The sequence below is a fragment of the Piliocolobus tephrosceles genome, chromosome 14, assembly GCF_002776525.5.
Source record: "Piliocolobus tephrosceles isolate RC106 chromosome 14, ASM277652v3, whole genome shotgun sequence".
In the NCBI taxonomy this organism is placed as follows: Eukaryota; Metazoa; Chordata; class Mammalia; order Primates; family Cercopithecidae; genus Piliocolobus; species Piliocolobus tephrosceles.
This window is the reverse complement of record NC_045447.1, coordinates 90,573,728-90,598,398: the sequence shown is the minus strand read 5'-3', so window position 1 is coordinate 90,598,398 and position 24,671 is coordinate 90,573,728. Positions and strand designations below refer to the sequence as shown.

At 42.8% G+C, this 24,671-nt stretch overlaps 1 protein-coding gene across 8 annotated transcripts in view; it reads right to left on the bottom strand.

The window, feature by feature from the left end:
- GCNT1 (glucosaminyl (N-acetyl) transferase 1) overlaps positions 1–24,671 on the bottom strand; it is a 203,491-nt gene that overhangs the window by 105,621 nt on the left and 73,199 nt on the right. For 6 of the 8 annotated variants that reach the window (XR_002731832.3, XR_002731831.3, XR_002731830.3 and 3 more), the window contains exons 3-4: positions 23,257–23,519; positions 19,037–19,129 (exon numbers count right to left, since the gene is read on the bottom strand). The gene's annotated coding sequence lies outside the window, so the exon portion shown is untranslated. Of the gene's footprint in view, positions 1–18,640; positions 19,130–23,256; positions 23,520–24,671 lie in introns of those variants that run through there. The other 2 variants (XR_002731843.3, XR_002731833.3) reach the window with 2 other exon arrangements.

The following is a 24,671-nucleotide window of genomic DNA, read 5'->3' as shown; positions in this document are numbered from 1 at the left end:
CCACCCCAAGAAAGAATCATGCCAACGTATAAAACCCCAAGTCAGGCTGGGCATAGTGGCTTACGCCTGTAATCCCTGCACTTTGGGAAGCCAAGGCGGGCGGATCACCTGAAATCAGGAGTTCGAGACCAGCCTGACCAACATGGTGAAACCCTGTCTCTACTAAAAAAAATACAAAAATTAGCCAGGCGTGGTGGAGGGCGCCTGTAACCCCAGCTACTTGGGAGACTGAGGCAGGAGAATCACTTGAACCTGGGAGCGGAGATCGCAGTGAGCCAAGATGGCACCACTGCACTCCAGCCTAAGCGGCAGAGCGAGACTCCGTCTAAAAAAAAAAAAAAAGTGAAAGGTCAAAGGTCAAACAGTGCCTTTGCTCTCTCAAGTTGCCCGGTTGGCCCTCTTCCAGGTGTACTTTACTTCCTTTCATTTCTAATGTAAAGCTTTTTCACAAACTTTCACTCCTGCCCTAAAACTTGTCTTGGTCTTATCTCCTTCCTTATGCCTTTTGTGTTGAATTCTTTCTTCTGAGGGGGCAAGAATTGAGATTGCTGCCGATCCCTAAGGATTTGCTGCCAACAACAGTAGGAATGCAAAATGATGCAGCCACTTTTTGCAGTTTCTGATAAAGCTAAACATACACTTACCATATGACTTGGTACCATGTCATATGGTAAGAGTATGTACCACATTTCTATGTATTTACCGCCCCAAAAAACCTATACATTTATGTTCACACAAACCCAAAAATTTATGTTCACTGCCAGGCTTGGTGGCTCATGCCTGTAATCCCAGCACTTTGGGAGGCCGAGGTGGGCGGATTACCTGAGGTCAGAAGTTCGAGACCAGCCTGACAAACATAGAGAAACCCTGTCTCTACTAAAAATACAAAATTAGCCGGGCATGGTGGCTCATGCCTGTAATCCCAGCTACTCAAGAGGCTGAGGAAGGAGAATCACTTAAACCGGAAGGCAGAGGTTGCAGTGAGCTGAGATCGTGCCATTGCACTCCAGCCTGGGCAACAAGAGCAAAACTCCATCTCAGAAAAATAAAAAATAAAAAAATACTATAAGCACATACTTATAGAAGTTTTATTCATAACTGCCCCAAATTGGAAATGATCCAAATATCATTGAACTAGAGAACAGAAAAAGTAATTGATCTATCCATATGTGTGAGAACAAACATATGCCACACCAAAATATGACTGTAGGAGACCACAATATGCTACCCCAAAATATGTCTTTTTGGCATGTTAAAAGAAAAACCTTAGACAAATTAAATTTAACAGAGTTTAATTGATCAAGCAGTAAGTCACAAATTGGGCAGCCACCAAGCCAGGATAGCACAGACTCGGGGCTGCCTTGTGGTCAAAGAAGATTTATGGACAGAAAAGGAAAATGACGCACAGAAAACGGAAGTGAGGTACAGAAACAACTGGATTAGTCACAGCTTAGCGTTTGCTTTGTTTGAACAGTTGGCCACCTTTGGTCAAATCTTAGTGATTGGCACAAGAATAGTTAACAGTCTACTTACACAACCAGTTATGTTAAAGTTCACTCTCTACAGAGAAAGCATTAGGCCAAACAAAATATGTCAGGAGGCAGCTTTAGGTTAAACTTGATTTAATAGGCATAAGGATTATTCTAATGATTATTTTGAGAGACTGCACTCACAAGAGAATCTCTAAAGCAGAAGTCACCTTTTTGTAAGGGAAATTTACATCTATAAAGAAAATTTTCATTTGCAAGGGTGTCTCACTCTCCGCAACAGAAAGAGAAGGATGACTAAAAATCACTGGAGGCTCTAATCAATGGAGAAGGCACTGACTTAGACTTATATCTGCATAACACCTTGCTCTTGTTTACACTTTTCCTGATCATCTCCCCGCCAATAACTGGCCTTCCTTCCACACTCTGCTTTCCTTCCTTTAGGGGATGATGGTATGTCAGCCTGAACCCAAAGCCATCTCTTTGAGATTTACCCGTTTTTCCCTTGGTAGATGGGGAAACCATGTATATATACAAGGTATGCATGTTGATAAACTTCTATTTCTTTTTCCTCTTGTTAATCTACTTTTTGGTACAGCAGTACCTTTCAACTAAGAACAACGAAGGGTGGAGAGAAAACTAGGTTTCCTCACTGGTATGGTTTGGCTGTGTCCCCACCCAAATCCTGTCTTGAATTGTAGCTCCCATAATTCCCATGTGTTGTCGGAGGGACCCAGTGGGAAATAACTGAATCATGGGGATGGTTTCCCTGTTGTGAATAAGATCTGACAGTTTTATAAGGGGAAACCCCTTTTGCTTTGTTCTCATTCTCTCTTGTCTGCTGCCACATAAGACTTGCCTTTCGCCTTCTACCATGATTGTGAGGCCTCCCCAGCCACTTGGAACTGTGAGTCCATTAAACCTCTTTTTCTTTATAAATTACCCAGCCTTGGGTAGGTCTTTATCAGCAGCGTGAAAACAGACTAATACCCTTCCCATTTACTTATGACAGAATATTGCACACCAATAAAAAGAAAAAACTATTAATAAACATAAGCAAAAATGTGGTTTAAATTCAAATGCATTGTGCTGAATGAAATAAGCCAGACCCCAAAGGCTATACACTATACGAATTCAGTGTGGAAAAGGCAAAGCTATAGAGTCAAAAAAGTAGTCAGTAGTTGCCAGGGTAAGGGCTGGAGGGATGGTTAACTACAAAGGGACAGCCTCAAAATTTTTGAGGATAATAAAACTGCTCTTTTTCTTGAACAGTGGTGATTACTACATATTTGTCAAAACTCAAAGGCCTACACAATATAAAGTGAACTTTACTAAATGTAAATTTAAAAGTAAATTTTTTAAATTTAAAATGAAACACAGAGGGAGAGACGATTCCTTTGTCTGCTTGATGATGTACTGGATGCAATGTCTAGAATAAGGGCAGCCATTTTGTCACTGTGAGGCAGCCAGATTGAGAACAAAGCTAATACCGGCAGGTGGCCAGGCAGAAAAGATGAAAGATCCCGGATATTCAAAGATGTTACTGAGCCCCTTGTTATCCAATCCTGAGGCCCACTCATCCTTGAACTTATTATGTGAAATAATGATCATTTCCTTCCTGTTTAAGTCATCTTGAATTGGGCTTTCTGTTATTTGCCATCCAAAGTATCCTGTTCCAGAAGTTCTCAATGACTTTGTTTCAAAAATTGTTTTATCCCCATCATTAAAAAAATAGGGTTTAGGGGTCTGTTGAAAGTTTTGAATCATTTACAACTTGTGTTTAGATCCAGCTTATACAGTACCATTTCTTTCTTTCTTCTTCTTCTTCCTTTTTTTTTTTTTTTTTTTTGAGGCAGGATCTTGCTATGTTGTCCAGGCTGGACTAAAATTCCTGGGCTCAAGTGATCCTTCCACTTCAGCCTCCTGTGTAGCCGGGACTACTGGCATGAACCACTGTGCCTGGCTACAGCATCATTTCTACAAAATGGAACCCATGATTTTTCATAGACTTATTCCCTCAATTTACATAAAGAATTTTCAAACAGTGTGTTTATTTTGCTTTATATAAAGGATTGGCCTATGACTTGTTGAAATGCAATTTACTGAAATATGTGTTGGGGTTGGCACATGCCACAGACTGGAAAAAGGTGGCCAAACTTGACCCACAGTTAATCTATTTTCTTTCTTTCTTTCGTTTTTCTTGAGATGGAGTCTTGCTCTGTTGCCCAGGGGCTGGAGTGCAATGGCACAATCTTGGCTCCCTGCAACCTCCGCCTCTTGAGTTCAAGCAATTCTCTGGCCTCAGCCTTCTGAATAGCTGGGATTACAGGTGTGCACCACCATGCCTGCCTAATTTTTTTGTATTTTTAGTAGAGACGGGATTTCACTATGCTGGCCAGGCTGGTCTCAAACTCCTGACCTCGTGATCTGCCCACTTCAGCCTCCCAAAGTACTGGGATTACAGGCATGAGCCACCACGCCTGCCCATTTAATTGATTTTCATCACAAGTACTTTATGTGTCTTCTCATCTTTTTTCACAAGAGTCAAAGTGGATTGATTATAATTAAAAAGAATAATGGCATACATGACATTCAATTTGAATAATTTTGAAACCAAAGAGACAATTAATTTCAAATATTTCTTTGGCATATACTCAATGTCAGACCCTATGAAGCAGCATCATTTTGTATGGGTAGTACTGGAGGTTCATTGTCTCATACCAAGGAATCAAGGACATGGACACACATGGAGTGAGATTAAGAGCAGAGGTTTAATAGGCAAAAGAAAAAGAAAGTAGATAGCTCTCTCCTTTGAGAAAGAGGAGCTCCCACGTGGAACTTCCAGCCTAAAACAGAGTGCACTGGATTTTATAGACAGGCTTGAGGAGGTAGAGTCTGATTTACATAGGGCCCAAAGATTGGTTGGACCAGGTTTGTGGTTTACGAAGCATGCTGGGAAGCTGGACATCCCACCCTAGTCTTACTATGCAAATGGGCTTTCCACTTGGCCAGGCCATGTTGTCTGCCTCCTACTGCATACATGGTTGGGAAGGAAAAGGGAAGATGGAGCTGCCATTTTGAATGTGCCTAGTCCCAGGTGGCCTTTTCCTATTGGCACAACTGCCAGCATTCACCCGTGCAAGCTTCTAACCTGCCTTTCTATGTCTGCAGCTTGATTTTTTAGGCTGCCCTTTGTTAGAAAAGAAAATGATTTGGGGGCTGCTTTTCATTAAAAAGGAAACCTTATGTAGGGCTTCCTTACGCTCACTCTCTGCCTAAATAATTTCTTCCTAACTTCTGTATCACCTATGAGATGTAGTAATAAATCTAGCAGTGCCCCAGTTCTTATTGAGCATACAGTCAAATAGGATAGATAGACATTGACCAGGTAATTCCAAATGTGGCAAGTATTATAAACAAAAGAAGGACAGGCTGTGTTGGATACATATATCTGGAGTATGTATGGGGGAGGGGGCTGGAGACTGAGTTCATTCTGGTGGACAATTGAAGGCAGTCTTCTTTGGAACTATGTCCTTTACTTGTGGGATCTACACTAACTCCAGGTGGTTAGTATCAGAACTGAACTGCTGTCCACCAGTGAATGTCAAAATAATAGCCTTTTTACTAATAATACTTAACTTGAATCCAAACACAAAACAATCAGACAAAACAAATTAAGGGATGTGCTGCAAAATAACTGGCTTAGGCTCTTCAGAAGTGGCAATGTCAAGAAAGACACACACGCACACACACACACACATGCACAAACACACATACACATACATGTGAACACACACACATAAATACAAAGACTGGGGAAATGTTCTAGATTCAAGGATACTAAGGAAACATAACAACTAAGTGAGATGTGATCTTTAGATCCTGAACTGTAACAGCAAACAAAAACCAAGAGCTTGAGGGCTTTGAAGAAGAATGTCCTTGTTTTTCGGAGATACACGAGAAGGAATTAACAGTAACTTGTCATCATGATGCAACTTAATCTCAAATGCTTCAGCCAAAACAAACTAGGACGCAGTGAGAGAGGGAGAGATGGAGAGAGAGGGAGACAGAGAGATGGAGAGAGAGGGTGACGGAGAAATGGAGGAGAATGCTAACAAATAGCAAATCTAGGTGAATGGTTGGTCACTGCCTGTTCTCTTGAAATTTTTAAAAATACAAAGTTGGCCGGGGGCAGTGACTCATGCCTGCAATCCCAGCACTTTGGGAGGCCGAAGGGGATGGATCATTTGTGGTCAGGAGTTCAAGACCAGCCTGGCCAACATGGTGAAACCCCGTCCCTACTAAAAATACAAAAATTAGCCAGTTAGTAGTTGTGGGCACCTGTAATCCTAGCTACTCGGGAGGCTGAGTCAAGAGAATCACTTGAGCCTGGGAGGCAGAGGTTGCTGTGAGCTGAGATAGCACCACTGCACTACCGGCTGGGTGACAGAGTGAGACCCTGTCTCAAAAGAAAAAACAAAAAATAAAATAAAATAAAATAAAGAAAATAAAAAGTTGGGGGCAAATTACTTCATTGAGTGGCCTGCCTCAACACAATCCTGCATCAAAAGGCTACGTTGAGTGCAATGTTGAGAATGTACTTAACACTGCTTAAATGTACACTTAGAAATGGCTAAAATGGTAATTTTTATGTTATTATTATTATTATTTGAGACAGGCTCTCACTCTGTTGCCCAGAATGGAGTGCAGTAGCCCAATCAGAGCTCACTGCAGCCTCGACCTCCTAGGCTCAAGCAATCCTCCCACTTCAGCCTCCAGGTTAGTTGGGACTACAGGTGCATGCCACTATAGCCAGCTAATTTTTTTTCGTAGAAACAAGAGGTCACCATATGGCCCAGGCTGCTCTCATGGGCTCAAGAGATTCTCCTGCCTCGGTCTCCTAAAGTGCTGGGTTTACAGGCATGAGTCTCCATGCCCTACCACATTTTATGTTTATTTGATCACAGGTTTTTTAAAGGCTGTGTCAAAATGTCTGCATTCAATCTTATTCTCTCCCCACAGGAGGAGCAGTGATGCGAGGCCCAAACAGTGAAGTCCTGTTGGACAGGCACAGAGAAGGCCAAAAGCTGAAGACTGAAAGGGACACGAGCCACATCAGGCACAGCTGTGAAGCCACAAAGGTTTACGGCAGCCGACTGACTGGATCAGGACCCTGCTTTTCTAGATCATTCCAGCCGGCCACAGTCAAGCTGCTTTGGCGTGGCGTCCATCTCCTCAATGGCCTAGTGTGTGGACCTTCCTCTCCGCTCTGGTGGGCACCTGGCCAGGAAAAGTTTTCTGGTGCCAGTTCTAACACAGGGGACCCAGGTGTCTGGGACATTTTTATTTTGTCTCGGTTTTGAATGGAAAAGCGAGTGAAAGAACAATATGGGCACAAATCCAGATAGATCATGCTGCTGGCCTGACAGCTCCTGGAGGAGCCTCCTGAGGCTCCAGTCCAGAGATGACTTCTGCAGGGAACAGGCCTGGCAGGGGCTTCTGTTAGCCCAGCCCCATGGTCAACTTGAAAGTGGGAGGTGGCAAGAAATACTGTCACCAAAGGTTGCTCTTTTTGCCTTTCCTTGCCTGCTGGGGTTCTTTGTAACTATCCAAGTTGCACTTTTTTTTTTTTTTTGAGGGGGGGGTCCGCTTCTTCCCCCCCCCCCCACCCGGGCTGGAGTACAGTGGCCGGATCTCAGCTCACTGCAAGCTCCGCCTCCCGGGTTTACGCCATTCTCCTGCCTCAGCCTCCCGAGTAGCTGGGACTACAGGTGCCAGCCACCTCGCCCGGCTAGCTTTTTGTATTTTTTAGTAGAGACGGGGTTTCACCGTGTTAGCCAGGATGGTCTCGAACTCCTGACCTCGTGATCTGCCCGTCTCGGCCTCCCAAAGTGCTGGGATTACAGGCTTGAGCCACTGCGTCCAGCTGCACATTTTCTTTTTAGCATACTCCACATCAATAATGGACCCATTTTAGGAAAGGTAGAATTTTTACACATTTGTTTTTAGTCCCATAGTTGTCAATCTAAAGCTTGTGTTCCCTTCCCTGTCCTCTCCTTCTCTCTACTCTCTTCTCTCTCTCCCCCGCCACTTCTCCTCTCACCTCCTGCCTCTCTCTTTCTCTTCTTTCTATTGCAGTAAAATATACATAATTTACCATTTTAACTATTTTTAAGTATAAAATTCAGTGGTAATAAGTACCCCTTTCTTTTTAATTTAAACTAGTTTTATTCTTGTTTGTTTTTTGTTTGTTTGTTTGTTTTCTGAGACAGAGTTGTGCTCTGTCGCCCAGGCTGGAGTGCAGTGCCACAATCTTGGTTCACTGCAACCTCCACTTCCTGGGTTCAAGCAATTCTCCTGCCTCAGCCTCCCGAGTAGCTGGAACTACAGGCGCCTGTGACCATGCCTGACTAATTTTTGTATTTTTAGTAGAGACGGGGTTTCATCATGTGGCCAGGCTGGTCTCCAACTCCTGACCTCCTGATCCACCCGCTTCGGCCTCCCAAAGTGCTGGGATTCCAGATGTGAGCTCCCGCACATGGCCTAATTTAAACTAGTTTTTAAAATTATTATTACAAAAAGAATTTCATGAACATGTAAACACTAAGGAAGGAGCCAAATGAAAAAAAGAAAAGATTCTCAGAGCTACCCTATCCTCCCACAAGATATATTCCTTGTGAAACCTACATGGAACATTTTAATGGACTATCCATTGGTAACACAAATGGGTTCACAAATCTATTCACTCTCTCCTTAAGGGTTAGAGGACTCAGTCCTCAGTGCAGTGGTTACTTTTCCTACCTGAAGGTGCGGGTCAGGTTTCCTTACATACCCATGCACATGTGTGCCTGTGAGCACACACACACACAAACACACACACATGCATGTTTTTAAAATAACTGATTACATGTACATATACATACATATCTTACATTCCTATAATAAGAGTGACATTCATACTGCTCCATATCTTGACTTTTTTTCACTTAGAGTACATCTGCCCCATAACTATCCCAACCCACAGACACATTACCCTCATCCCCTACTTTAAGGTTTTAGTTCAACACTGTTTCCTACCTGCTAATGCTTCAACATCTCTCTCCTCCCAGGTGATTCTACGAAGCCATCAGGATCTACCTCATATTCTGTATTCTCCAAGCATTTAGTGCTTCTATATGCCAATTTACAGATAACGATACAGGAACCATCACAGCTCAGTGGAAAGGAAGGCGAACTCTTGATTAAGTCATCCAGGGATCTCCTCAGCTCGACCTCTAACTAGCTGTGCAAGAGGCTTATGGAGGTCCGCTTGGACATTTTTCTAAATTCCTCTGGATCTACTTTCTTAAATAAAACTTTTTAAATAAAAAGGAATAATTATCGGCCAGGCGCGGTGGCTCAAGCCTGTAATCCCAGCACTTTGGGAGGCCGAGACGGGTGAATCACGAGGTCAGGAGATTGAGACCATCCTGGCTAACACGGTGAAACCCCGTTTCTCCTAAAAAATACAAAAAACTAGCCGTGTGAGGTGGCGGGCGACTGTAGTCCCAACTACTCGGGAGGCAGAGGCAGGAGAACGGCGTAAACCTGGGAGGCGGAGCTTGCAGTGAGCGGATATCCGGCCACCGCAGTCCAGCCTGGGCGACAGAGTGAGACTCCATCTCAAAAAAAAAAGAAAAAAAGGAATAATTATCTTGAATACGATGTTGTTTTTATACACGTTATACATGTGTGTTAAGTATTTGTGTTAGTCATGGTTCTTCGGAGAAACAGAACCAACAGGATGTGTGTGTGTGTGTGTCTATACACTGTGTATACTGTGTGTGTGTGTGCATGTGTGGGTGTGGGTGTGTGTGGGGGGGTGCATATACAGTTAGCCCTCTGTGGGTCCACATCCAACTGCAGATTGAAAATATTTGGGGGGAATAAAGAGTGGATAATTGCATCTTCATCTAACATATATAGACTTTTTTTCTGGTCATTATTCCCTAAACAATATAGAATAACACCTATTTACATAGCATTTACATTGTCTTAGGTGTCAATCGAGAAAAATGACAAGACAAGTCTCAATCATTTTAAGAGGTTTATTTGCCAAAGTTAAGGACGTGCATCCATGACACAGCCTCAGGAGGTCCTGACACCATGTGCCCAAGGTGGTCGGGGCACAGCTTGGTTTTACACATTTTAGGGAGACATGAGACATCAATCAATGTATGTAAGAAGTATATTGGTTATGTCCAGAAAGGCGGGGACAACTCAAAGCAGGGAGGGGTCTTCCGGGTCATAGGTAGCTGAGAGACAAATGGTTGCAGTCTTTGAGCTTCTGATAAGCCTTTCCAAAGGAGGCAATCAGAATATGCATCTATTTCTGTGAGCAGAGGGATGGCTTTGAATAGAATGAGAGGCAGGTTTGTCCTAAGCAGTTCCCAGCTTGACTTTTCCCTTAGCTCAGTAATCTGGGGGCCAAAAGATTTTCCTTTCACACAGGAATTAGAAGTAATCCAGAGATGATTTAGAGTATACAGGAGGGTGTGCATAGGTTACTTGCAAATACTACAACATTTTATATAAGGGACTTGAATTTTGGTATTTTCAAGGGGTCCTGGAACCAATCCTCCACAGTTACTGAAGGATGACTGTATGTGTATGTGTATGTGTATGTGTATGTGTATGTATATGTATATATATGTAAAGAGAGACACAGAGAGAGAGATTGATTTTAAGAAGTTAACTCACGAGATTGTGGAAGCTCACGAGCCTAACATTCACTGGGTAGACTAGCAGACTGCAGTCCCAGGCAAGAGCTGCAGTTTGAGTCCAAAGACCACCTGCTGGTAGAATTCCTTCTTTTTCTGGAGAAGACAGTCTTTTTCATTATTAAGGCTTTCAACTGACTGGATGAGGTCCACCCACGATGGAGTAATATAATCTGCTTTACTCAAAGGCTACTGATATAAATGTTAACCTCATCTAGAAAAAATCCCTTCGCAGAAACATCTAGAATAATGCTTGACTAAATATCTGAGTACCATGGCCTAGCCAAGTTGACATATAAAATCAATCATCATAGAGCTATTTAAATTTAAAAATACCAGACGACACAAAAAAAGAAGTTTTATCCTCCTCCACTCCAAATCCAAATAGCTAGGAGCAAGCAATCTCAACATTTAGTAACATTTAGTCACTTTTCTCAGAATTTCTGTGGCTAGCCAGCTAGACAAACAGAGAAAGATAAGAGAAAAGAAAGATATAATAAAAATGCTATTTTTAAGATTAAAGATTATAATTTAATATTTTTAAAAGGGAAAAAAGTAAAGTATACCTTCAAATGAATGTTTCTTTACAATAAAGTATGCATTCCTAAGAGATCCTTCTAGGGCTCAGTGAAAACAACATTATGTAAAACCATTAAGAAGTTGGTCATTTAGGGCTTTCTTTTTTTTCTTACATTTGTTTTAATTCTGGACAGAAGCAATTTACTTCCTATTACGAAATATAAAAAATTAGTACAACACATGACCTCCTGACTTCCTCCCTCTCTCCACTTTCCAAAATTTGTTATTTGTATTGTTATAAGTTTTACATGGTTAAGGTTTAAAAAGCTTATGTGCCGACTATAATTTCTGCCATGTTTCTTTTTAATTTTGTATGTAAATGTAGTCAGTGCTCATTACCATTTCTTTTGCCAAGTCTTCTAAATTTCTGGTCTCTTACTTTTGATTCTTCTCTTGAGTAGCTAGATTTTGTCAAAAAATCTTTATTTTTTTCCCCCAAATCACTTTTTTTTTTTTTTTTTTTTATGAAAGGTTCAGGAATGTGGTATATATGGTGACTAACCATGCTTGTTTATCTGGAACTGTCAGGTTTTACACTGAAAGTCCCATATTCTGAGCAGTCCCTCAGTCTCGGGCAAACTGCACATGGTGGTCTTTGTAGCTGTATCCCTCACATTCCTCTTTCACCTGTAAAACAGCCCCTTCCCTGAGAATGCAGGAAACTGCAGAGGCTGGAGAGATGTGGGAACTGTGTGTAGGAGAAGGGACTGTTCAGATGAAGGGAGATGAAGGGATTTGTGTTGGGGAAGAGGGCACATTCCAGGCAGAAGTAGGGACACATTTACTGCTGAGTTGAAAGAGAACACATTCTTTTTTTTTTTTTTGAGACGCAGGAGTCTCGCTCTGTCGCCCAGGCTGGAGTGCAGTGGCGCGATCTCGGCTCACTGCAAGCTCCGCCTCCCGGGTTTACGCCATTCTCCTGCCTCAGCCTCCCGAGTAGCTGGGACTACAGGCGCCCGCCATCTCGCCCGGCTAGTTTTTTGTATTTTATAGTAGAGACGGGGTTTCACCGTGTAGACCAGGATGGTCTCGATCTCCTGACCTCGTGATCCACCCGTCTCGGCCTCCCAAAGTGCTGGGATTACAGGCTTGAGCCACTGCGCCCGGCCGAGAACACATTCTTATGTGCAAGGAGTAATGGAAAATTGAAGTGGCTGGAGCATAACGTACATGAAACAGCATGTAAGAGATGCCACTAGGCCGGGGACAGTGGCTCACACTGTAATCTCAGCACTTTGGTAGGCCAAAGCAGGTGAATCACTTGAGGTCAGGAGTTTGAGACTAGCCTGGCCAACATGCCAAAATCCCGTCTCTACTGAAAATACAAAAATTAGCCAGGCATGGTGGCATACACCTGTAGTCCCAGCTACTCAGGAGTCTGAGGCAAGAGAGTCATTTGAATCTGGGAGGCAGAGGTTGCAATGAGCCAAGATTTCACCATGGCACTTCAGCCTGGGTGGCAGAATGAGATTCCATCTCAAAAAAAATAAAAAAAAAAAAAAAAAAGAGAGAGAGAAATGCCACTGAACAGATAAGTTAGGACCAAATGGGAAGGACCTTTGCTTTGGCTGGAATGACTGCCACCCTGTCCTTAATTAACACTTTTACCCTAAAAAAGGGATGTTGAAGAGTTTAAAAGTTCTTGGGAGACTCACATATACTCAAATCAAAATGTTCATATATGCTACTGAAGACTGTATCTTAAAACAAGAAAAGAAAATGCTCATATAGCACCTTATATCTTATGTCAGTTATTTGTTTCTTTCAGAATCATACTTGATATTTCCAGCTGATGGTGAGAATATTCTTCTACTTTGGGTTTTCTTTTTTGAAAAAAATTTATTTATTTTTTTGTAGAGAGAGTTTTGCTGTTTTGCCCAGGATGGTCTCAAATTACTGAGCTCAAGCGATCCTCTTGCCTCAGCCTCCCAAAGTGCTGGAGACAGGGTCTCACTCTGTGAGACCATGCTGGAATGCAGTGGTGAGATTATGGCTCACCGTGGCCTAGAATTCCTGGGCTCAAGTGATCCTACTGCTTCAGCCTCCTAGTAGCAGGGACTACGGGCCACCATGCCTGGCTAATTTTTAAATTTTTTGTAGAGATGGGTTTTTACCATGTTGTCCAGACTGGTCTCAAACTCCTGGGCTCAAATGATCCTCCTGCCTCAGCCTCCCAAAGTGCTGGGATTACAGGAGTGAGCCACCGCACCTGGTCAATTTTCCTTTCTTTTGTTTTTGAGACAGAGTCTCGCTCTGTCACCCAGGCCGGAGTGCAGTGGCACGTTCACAACTCACTGCAGTCTCATACTCCTGGGATCAAGCCATCCTCCTACCTCAACCTCCCAAGTAGCTGGGACTACAGGCTACCATGCCTGGCTAATTTCTAAAGTTTTTGTAGAAGGCCAGGCATGGTGGCTTATGCCTGTAATCCTAGCACTTTGGGAACCCAAGGTGAGGGGATTGCCTGAACTCAGGACTTGGAGACAAGGTTTCACCATGTTGCCAATGCTGGTCTTGAACTCCAGGGCTCAAGCAATCCTCCTGCCTCGGTCTCTCAAAGTGCTGGCATTACAGGGTGAGCCACTGCACCCACCCTTGATTTTCTTTTAAAGCCAGAAAAGCGAACAGCCTGGTTGAGAATTGGGGGCCAGTTAATGTTCCTTTCTCCTAAAGAAACCAAACCAGTCCAGCAACCTCTTTCCAGCATGTAAGCAATGTGGACAGAGGAGAGGACAAATATAGAAATCTAATGAAATAGTTCTTTTCTGAAAACATCGTTGTTTTCATTTTGTTTTGCTTTAATCTGAGAGCAAACTTTCTGGCAGTGCCCTCCGATCAAGGAGTAAATAGTTGAGGGGTTGCTGAAGGGTGGTTGGCAGGAAGGCTGATTATGTTGACTCAGTTGACTGTGGTGTTTTCGGAATAGTAGGGCCCACAGAACTGCTCTCCCTGATTCTAGAACCCACACAAACAACCTGGGTTTGGGATGTAGTAAAAACAACAGAAGGTTTTCAGGGTTCATGTACCCATAGAAAACTGTAGTTTCCAACTTTTTTAAAAAATCGGTATTGAGTATATAGTTGGTATATTTTTTTCTCAAAATAGCAAATCCATTTGAAAAACCAACAATTTAATAATTTAATGTTTTTTTAAAAATTGAAATATCTGGCAAATGATTAAACATGGCCAACTTACAGGCAACTTTTCAATCTTAGTGAAAGGGTTGATTTGGATAGAAATCAACAAAATTGTCACGAGGGGCCACAAGTGAGGGAAGAGGGAAGAAGCTACTGGAAAAAAGAACGAAAGGAAAGCAGTTACCAGGGACAACGTCTCCATTAGTCACAGTAGGCAGAGTGCCTGGGACCAACAATACTTTCAGAGGCCTACAGAAAGTGATTTCACTCTTATTTCTGTTAAAATCAGAAGGAAAAAATGAATATATTAGAATGAACCCAGCCTGGATTATATTTGTGTTTACACTAATGCAGTTGTGAAACGCAATTTTTATTGTTTTTTCTTAAGGAGGAAGGAGCCCACAGAGGCAACGTGGTTGGGGCCTAAGAAAGTCCTCATGTGGCCCTGGCAGTTACTAAATAGGTTGGCTCAAAAGTCTAAAAAAATACAGCCCTGTGGTTAATGAAATGTCTTCAGTGACGTTAACATTGATAGCATCCACATTTCCCTAGCTGAGTGGGCCCCCTCTACAGACTACAGGATCTCAGCCCACCTTTTAAAGCTTCCCCAGCCATAACTAGAGACCCCTTCTAAGTGCTTGGTACCAAGGCTAATCAGATTTTCCTTTTTTTTTTTTTTGAGATGAGAGTCTCACTCTGTCACCCAGGCTGGAGTGCAGTAGGGCCCTCTCAAAGCTCCGCCTCCTGGGCTCAAGCAATCCTCCTGCCTCAGTCCCCCTAGCTCTGTACCCTTTTAGGTGATCCAATCACACACTGCATGAAATGCTTACAAGTAGCACACAATAGCACTTCAGAAGCAAGAGTCCCTTCCAACTGGCATCATTCAGAAATCCTCCTATACCAACAGCTGCTTGTAGGACAACTCAGGGATCAAGTCAGATTTTAGGTCTCCCTTAATTCTTACACCCCCGCCCATACAAGAGTTAGGAGTCTCTTAAAGGTATTTTTAGCCAGTCCTCATATTTTGAATACCTTTAGCATCACAAATGAGAGCTCATTTCTAAGAATCAAGCTAAATAGCTGCTTCCTAACAAAAGTTACTAGTATCTCCAATGAAATCCCTTTTCTGACATTCAGTATGTTTAATAGCAAAGTGTTAGTTTGATGAAGCCATCTCTGGGATGGAACCTTTTCTGATTTAATGAGAACTGATCATGCCTTAATTATGCATTATAAATTACCTGAAGGTTTGGGCTTCATCTAAATAACAGATATCGGCCAGGCGTGGTGGCTCACACCTGTAATCCCAGTACTTCGGGAGGCCGAGGTAGGTGGATCACCTGAGGTCAGGAGTTCGAGACCAGCATCGCCAACATAATGAAACCCCATACAGATACAAGATATCATGATGAATATGCTGAGATCTTTTAAAGTAAGTGACAGTCACTGTAACACAGTGGAATCTGCATGGGTCCCAGTGCTATAGGGGCCAAGCGAGATCTGTACCTGCAGTTCAGTCACCGCTTAAAATTCCCGGGGTACCATGCAGGTGCTAAGGTAACATCTGGAGCTGAAGGCCAGCAGAGGACTAAGAGATCCGGAAGCAACGTGACTCCCTTTTCACTCTCAGTTATTGGCAGGAATTAAGAGCCAAGTAAGGGGGAAAGGAGACTAGAAAGAGAAATCTTGGAAGAAGGGCTACTGCGAATGGAGTAGCCACTTAACCCTGAAGAATTTTCTTTAATCAATTTTTTTGGACTTGAACTATTAACAAAATTTAAAAAAATTATTTACAGAATTAACCAAATCTTTCAGATAGAAAGGTGTCATGGTTAATACTGAGTGTCAACTTGATTGGATTGAACGGTGCAAAGTATTGCTCCTGGGTGTGTCTGTGAGGGTGTTGGCAAAGGAGATTCACATGTGAGTCAGTGGACGGGGAGAGGCAGACCCACACTCCATCTGGGTGGGTACCATCTGATCAGCTGCCAGCGTGGCTAGAATGAAGCAGGCAGGAGAAGATGGAAGACGAGACTGGCTGAGTCTTCTGGACTCCATCTTTCTCCTGTGCTGGATGCTTCCTGCCCTTGAACATCAGACTCCAAGTTCTTCAGCTTTTGGACTTTTGGACTTACGTCATTAGTTTGCCAGGGCCTCTCAGGCTTTTGGCCACAGACTGAAGGCTGAACTGTAACAGGCTTCCTTACTTTTGAGGTTTTGGAACTCGGACTGGCTTCCTTGCTCCTCAGCTTGCAGACAGTCTGTTGTAGGACTTCACCTTGTGATCGTATGTGTCAATTCTCCTAATAAGCTTCCCTTCATATATACATCTATCCTATTAGTTCTGTTTCTCTAGAGAACCCTGACTAATACAAAAGGGAAGTCACGGTCTTCTACATTAAGTCTGAGTTATTTCAAAATAAAGTTATATTTTCGTACCCCTGAATTTTGTGGACTGATGTGACTATGAAATTATTTCTGTTACAAAGTGATTGAATATCTAAGCATATAGGATCTGTGCAGGCTCAAACGCCCTGAAAGTCAGAGTCATGCACGAGGAATGAGTTCATCTATCATGTCTGACACCAGAGTCCCACCAGCAACTTAGGAGGAGACTCTGCCTTTGAATGTGAAGCTGAGACTGTAGCTGCAGAAAGAAATCTGGCTAAGGAGCCAGATTTATTTATGGAGTGACCTGGCGCTGAAAGCATGAACATAGGAGCATCTCAAGGCAAATATTACATGAAAAGAGAAACAGGTAGCAGTGCTTGAATTGGAAACCCCCTTCAGAAATTTGTTTCTTATACTTTCTGTAATTATTTAGTTTCCATCGTCTCTTGTGATGTTTGGCACAGTGTTTGTAAAAATTCCAGCTGTGCTAAGGGACATCAAGAAAAGCAATTGTGTTTCTGCCTGCTCGAGAGACCCAGAGGGAAATTTTGCTCTGTAGGTACCAGTTTGTTGATGGCTATGAGCATGAGGAGAGGGATTCCACAGGCAGGAAGTAGAACTCGGGGACACAGATGGGACCTTATCTGTCAAATCCTTCCTCATGGAGTTTATTTTGCTCCCATTTAAAATTGCATAAGAAATTGTTATTCATGGTAGAAACATTTGAAACTCAAATGAAATGTTAAAAAAAAAAAAGGAAAGAATCCCTTGTAACCTCCTTACCCAGTGGTAACAATTGTTACCATTTTAACGTACACCTTTACAGATCTGTTTTTATACATTTGCATAAGTGTAAATATTTCAAAACCAGAATCACACTGTATATAAACTCATTTCATGTCAATAAACATTTGTCTATTCCGGTGGTTCTCAAACTTGAGGATGCATCAGAATCACTTAAAAAGCTTGATAAATGCCCAGCGCAGTGGCTCACGCCTGTAATCCCAGCACTTTGGGAGGCTGAGGTGGGTAAATCACTTGAGGCCAGGAGTTGGATACCCGCCTGGCCAACATAGCAAAACTCCATCTTTACTAAAAATTCAAAAATTAGTGGGTGTGGTGGCGTGCACCTTAATCCCAGCTACTCGGGAGGCTGAGGCTTGAGAATCCTTTGAACCCTGGAGGTGGAGGTTGCAGTGAGCTGAGATCATACCACTGAACTCCAGCCTGGACCACAGAGTGAGACTCTGTTTCAAAAAAAGAAAGAAAAAAAAAAACCTCTTGATAAAGCACAGGTTGCTGGTCTCCACCCACCACCAAGTCTCTACTTTAGTAGTTCTAAGTTAGGGTCTGAAAATTGCATTTCAGACAAGGTTTTTTTTTTTTTTTTCTTTTTTGTTGTTGTTTCTTGAAACAGGGTCTTGTTCTGTCACCCAGGCTGGAGTGCAGTGGTGTGATCATGACTCACTGCAGACTCGACCTCCTGGGCTCAAGTTACCCTCTCATTTCAGCCTTCTGAGTAGCTGGGAATGCAGGTGTGTGCCACCACGCCTGGCTAATTTTGTTTATTTTTTGTAGAGACAAGGTCTCATTATGTTGCTTAGGCTTGTCTTGAACTCTTGGACTCAATTACAGGTGTGAGTAAGCCATCACCCCCAGCCAAACAAGGTAATGTTGTTGCTACTGGTCGGGGAGCACACTTGGAGAAGCTAGGGTCATCTGTTAATAGATCATTAGGTAATATAATTTGTGGGTTTTCTATTGGTTTTTTGGAGACAGTAAATGGAGATTTTGTAACAAGGGCTTGATACACAGTGATAGAGTAATAATAAAATTACAATTTATCATTTCTTTCATGGTAACAATTTGAGGACTGAATAAAAGCTTTTGGGACTAAAATTAGATATTCAATAAATAAGAAGTAAATAGGCCCCAGGCATAGCACTGAAAGTGCTGCCTAGTGTTCGTAAGTGCAGGAAGGCTGTGACGTGCCTTACAGAGAGAAAATGTGTGTTAGATAAGCTTTGTTCAGGCATGACTTACAGTTCAATGTGAATGAGTCAACAATCGTGTACACCTAAAAAGGAAGGTGACATTTCCCAGTTGGGTGTGACGCTGTTCCAGAAAGCACTAAAGTAACATCTACAGTTGCATGTTAGATCTACAAGTAAGAGGGAAGAGTGGTTAAATGGGTGTATTCATGAGATGATGACAGATATAAAAAAAAAAAAAAAAAGCACAGTGGACAGTATTGCTGTGAGGCTGAAAGCCAAAGAAATTTATGGAAAAATGTTAAACCCTTTGTGGCTAGTGCTGGCTGGCCCACACATTTCGAAAGGCGACGAAGCATGGAAAAATGTTAAACCTGTGGGAGGGGTAGGTTCTGCAGGTCAGAATGCTGCGGAACAGATTTTTAAATGTTTGCTCAGTGTTCTACGGGAAAAGGGTTACGTGGAAGAGACGACTTTCAACCCTGGTGAGACTGGCTTGTTTTACAAGGAAGTTGGAAAATGAACCTATAGAATGCAAATGGCATTTCAATTGACAAAAATGTAGTGACCAGAGGTTCTCAGGAGCCTCACCTTATATTTCCCCTTGCAGCAATAGTCCAATATTCACTAATTTAGTGTTTGCTATGAGTTTACAGAACATAACTACCATGGATAATAAGAAGTGATCATACCTGGTTGGCTGCGCGGTGGCACATGCCTGTAATCTCAGCACTTTGGGAGGCCGAGGTGGGAGGATTGCTTGAGCCCAGGAGTTCGAGGCCAGTCTGGAAAACATAGTGAGAACCCGTCTCAATTAAATATATGTGTACATATACGTATCGTTTTATAAAAGGAATTAATCATACCTGCTTCACCCTCATAGATTTTAAAACATAAGGTAGAGCCCAGACATCTATGTTTTTATCAACCCTTTTATTTGATTTTGAAGCAGTCTAGTATTTGAAAATTATTTTTAATGTACTATATCTTGTTTCCTTATATTTCCAAAAGCCTGTCATATTGTCATAGGTATCACTGACCTTTTTTTTTTTTTTTTGAGATGGAGTCTCACTTTGTCACCCAGGCTAGAGTGCAGTGGCATGATTTTGGCTCACTGCAACCTCCACCTCCCAGGTTCAAGTGATTTTCCTGCCTCAGCTTCCTGAGTAGCTGGGATTACAGGTGCGCACCACCACACCAGGCTAATTTTTGTATTTTTGGTAGAGATGGGGTTTCACCATGTTGGTCAGGCTGGTATCGAACTCCTGACCTCATGATCCGCCTGCCTCAGCCTCCCAAAGTGCTGGGATTACAGGTGTGAGCCAGCGCGCCCAGCCAATATTACTGCTTTTTTTCCTGGGTTAATGGAATCTAATGGGGAACTCCTTGGCCTGCCTCACACAAGGATTGTTTTTAACCTCCTGTGATTGACTAGAAAGGAAGTAGGCTGGGTGACATTTTTTTCTTTTTAACACTGGGTGATTCCTAAGAGAAATCACATCTGCTTTTTGAGACATCCTGCATTCACCCATCCATCTTATCACTCATCAGATTTAAGTCCCATATGAGCAGTAATCATGAATATTTGGTTCACCCAGGTAAAGCTGTACCTAGTCAGTACTTTTCACATAGTAAACACTCTGCCCCATATAAGACAGGCACTGTGATGGAAATGAAATTATTCCTATAAATCAGGAGTTCTCAAGCAGGGATGATTTTACCCTCCGAGAGACATTTCACAACGTCTGGAGGCATCTTTATCACAATGACGGTGCCTCAGGGTGGGGCTGGGGTTGCCACTGGCATCTAACGGGTAGAGGCCAGGGATGCTGCCAAACATTCATAATGCACAGGACAGCCTCCACTCCCACAACGAAGAATTATTTAGCCCAATATGTCAATAGTGCCCAGGTGGAGGGAAATGTTCTTAAATGGCTGTAACAATTATAGTAGGCAATTTTTCATCCTCTGCCATTGCACTCCAGGCAGATTCAACTGTTAAGTGACACAGCAGTACTGAATCACGTCTCTCCCCACAGCCCGCCTACCACGCTAAGTTATGAGGAAAGATTCCTGGGGAAGGCTTTCCTCTCTCCTGTGCCACTGGTTTGTTGTTGTTCTCCTAAGTCAAAAATGCGTACATTATTTTTTCAAGTTTTTGAACTCATACTCTTCCCTATTTTCACTCTCCATCCCTATTTCCTTGTTTGCAGTTCATGCAAAGTGGAGTCCAGCTTCCTAGGAAACAGGTGTACCCTGACCTCCCTCATGCTGATTCTAGAAATGGCTTGCTAAAGAATGCAGCTGGAGACCCACAAAAGTGCACTGTTTCTGGCTCCTCGTTCTTTCTTCTCTTCTCCTGGTGAACAGAAGTAACTTCGACCTTCCTGAGCCCCCAGCTCTGTAACCACACATGAGGGATCAGTTCCCCCACCAGGTTATTTCAGTCACATGCTTAGGCAGTGAGGAAAGGACATCAGATTCCTAAAGATCAAATTTCCTGAACAGAAATATTTGTGGACAGGAAAAAAACCTGACAGGACACTTTAATTCAGGTGCAGCGTTTAGTTTTCAGTAAGGTTTTATTTCACAGGGAGAATAAAGACAAGCTAAATTCAGCCAAATTATAAAAGGTTATCAGTAAGTCTGTATTTTTCCCCCTCGACTGTTATGACTTCTATTTGAGGAAAAAAAATCTGAAATTATTTTTTCCCTTAAGTGTGGTTAATCAAAACTAAGCAAATTAATTGACTTTATCGATTTATTAGGTTGGTGCAAAAGTAATTGTGGGTTTTGCCATTAAAAGTTGCAACAACAGCCGGGCGCGGTGGCTCACGCCTGTAATCCCAGCACTTTGAGAGGCTGAGGTGGGCAGATCACCCGAGGTAAGAAGTTAAAGACCAGTCTGGGCAACACAGTGAAACCCCATCTCTACTAAAGACACAAAAATCACCCAGGCATTGTGGCACAGGCCTGTAGTCCCAGCTACTAGGGAGGCTGAGGTACGAAAACCACTTGAACCGAGGAGACAGGGGTTGCAGTGAACTGAGACGGCGCCACTGCACTCCAGCCTGGGTGACACAGCAAGACTCCATCTCAATAAATAAATAAAAGTGGGGAGGTAATACTGGGGACAGGAAGGGTAGAGGACATATGGGATATGAAAATTCTCTGTACTTTTCACTTAATTTTGTTGTGAACTTAAAACTGTTCTAAAGAATAAAGTTGATTTTTTAAAAAAATCACACATATGTGCACAAGTAAGTTCAATGGCCTGTTTTAGATGACAGTGATTAATTCTGTCTAGGATACTATGGAAGCCAAAGAAAAGAGTGGACATTTATGCAAGGCCGTGGGGGACAAAGATGGTCAGAAAAGATCTCCTAGGTCAGGCACAGTGGCTCACACCTGTAATCCCAGCACTGTGGGAGGCCGAGGCGGGCAGATCACTTGAGGTCAGGAGTTCGAGATCAGCCTGGCCAACATGGTGAAACCCCTATCTCTACTGAAAATACAAAAATTAGCCAGGCACAATGGTGGGTGCCTGTAATCCCAGCTACTCAGGAGGCTGAGGATTGAATTCAGGAGGCAGAGACTCTCTTGAATTCAGGAGGTGGAGGTTGCAGTGAGCCAAGATTGCACCACTGCCTTCCAGCCTGGGCGACAGAGAGAGACTATCTCAAACACACACACACACACACACACACACAAACCCTCATGGAGGTGGTGATATCTGAGCTGAATATTGAAAGGTGAGGGTGTTCTAGTCTGAAAGCCTGAAGAAATACGTTCTAGCAGACTGCAGTGTGAATTAAGACCTTTCCTGATGGAAGTGCTTAAAAAAATCACTCTCTCTTAAACAATAAAATGTATTGGATTATATAAATGAAAAGGCTTGGGCTCAGCTTGCTCCAGGGCTTGCAGGACAGCCCCATGACATAGTTTGTATCTTCCCATTTCTCCTCAGTGTTGGTTAATTCTCCTGCTTCCTGTAAGATGAGTGCAACAATCCCAGCACCTTCTTAGTCTCAGTTCACATTAAGTGGGGATAATGCAAACAGGCTGAAAGTGAGGGAAGAGACTGTTTCCCCAGGCTACTGTTTTTATTAGATGGATGATGAGTAGATACCAGGAGTAAAAACCCCAAATGAGCGCTATTCATGAAGACGTGAAACAGCATCATGTGTGGTGCAGGAATGGGTGGGGCATCCTATACAATGAAGAAGACTGGAGGGGTGGGACTGAGGCCAGATCATGGAGGGTTCTGTGTAGTTTTTGAAGAAATCAAGATTTTTATGTTTTAGGCAACAGGAAATCTTTCAGAAAGTTTATGCAAGAGTGTTCAACTATCAAATTTTCATTTCTGATAGAACTCTGACTGTGGAAGGTGCTGTGTGACTTGGTCAAATAACTTGACCTCTCCAAGCTGCTTCAGTGTCTACATTTGTATAATGTGGACAATAATAGTGCCAATACCATAGGATTATGGCGAACTTTAATGTGACAGTATTTGTAAAATGCTTAGGACCGTGCCTGGCATCTAATGAGAACTAAATATTTGCTCCTGCTAATATTGTAACTATTGTTATTATTGTTGCTGCTGCTATCAGAGTGGAAGAGTTTGAGATAGGAGGCATGGAGGTGACAGGCAAAACCATCTACACTCACACAGTTTACTGTCTTCATCAGCAGAACTTTCCTATTCCAGAAACTCTCACCCTGGAAGGCAAAACTTGCAAATAACTTCCTTTTTTTTACTCCAGGAACATCTTCAGAGTTACATCAATAAAAAGCAGTTTATACTCCAAAACTGTTTGAACTCTTTTCCTCAAAACCCTCGCTTTGCTGTGTCTTCTAATCTTAAACTATTTTATCATGATTATTTGCCAAGACCCCACATTGTCAGACTCACCTTAATCAGCATCCGAAACCTCCTAAACAGTGCGATCGGGTCGTCCTCTCACCGAAATGTTACCAAGACTCTAAAGACGGAGCTCTCTGTTACTTCAGTGAGCAATAGACTCTGCTTTGTCTTATGACCAGATTGTTTTGGTGATATTTTCAGGAAGCCGGCATTCAAGAGCAGGCAGCTCAGAAACTGGCAATGGTCCAGGTGAAAGACGGTAAGAGATGAACAGGGCTCGATGACAAGACAGGAGCACGTGAATGGAGTCACTGTGAAGGAGAGAGGTCTTAGTAACTGGGTGTGAGGAGGAGACAGGAACATTCAAGGACACTGCTCAGTTTGGCACCTTCAGTACCTGGATAGACTGTAGAAGGATTTTCCAAAGTGGAAGCTGCAGAGTTTGTTAGGTATAATTCAGGATATGTATTGACATGTGATAACGGGAACCAGCTTTATTAAACTTATGCTGATTTCTAACCATCCACCAAGACCGCTTCAGAGGTAGGTGACCTGGCTGCAAATAGTTTGGGTTAGGCTTCTCAGGTTCCATAAGAGGATGTCTTCCAATGCCCTGCTCAGACACAATTCTCTTCTTAATCAGAAACTTCACCTATTGGTGCCCAACACTCGAAGTGTGAGTGGATCACCTGTATGTGGCTAAGCCTATTTGTGACTCCCCTGTTCTTTCTCTTTGCCTGTGTAGGCACATTTCTGCATTGCTAATTACCATAAAACATAAATTCCATTTTAAAGCACTGATGTAGATTATACTGGATATTTAGGGGGAAGATAAAGATGAGATGACCAACTTATTCTGGTTTTAGCATCCCAAATCCAGCATCCCAGAAACCTCACAGTCCAGGGCAAATTGAGGTGATTGATCACCTAAGATAAAGAAGAAGGTTAAAACCACCCTTCAAATCTCCTTTCATTGGGAAGTTTATAGCAATAAATATTGACCCAGCAACAAATACTGAGGCCAAGCGTGGTGGCTTATGCCTGTAATCCCAGCACTTTGAGAGGCTGAGATGGGAGGATTGCTTGAGCCCAGGAGTTTGAGACAAACCTGGGCAACATAAGGAGACCTCATCTCTACAAAAGCTAAGAAATAAGGTGGGCATGGTGGCACATGCCTGTGGTCCCGGTTACCTGGGAGGCTAAGGTGGAAGGATTGCTTGAGCTCAGGAGGTCAACGCTGCAGTGATCCATGATCACACCTTGCACTTCTGCCTGGGCAACAGAGCAAGACCCTGACTTTCTTTTCCCACCCCTCCCCTCCCCTTTTCTTTTCTTGTCCTCCCTCCCCCCTCCCTCTTTCCCTCCTTCCCTTCCTTCCTACCTTCCTTCCTTCCTCTTTCTTTTCTTCTTTCTTTCTCTTTCTTTCTTTCTTTCTTTCTTTCTTTCTTTCTTTCTTTCTTTCT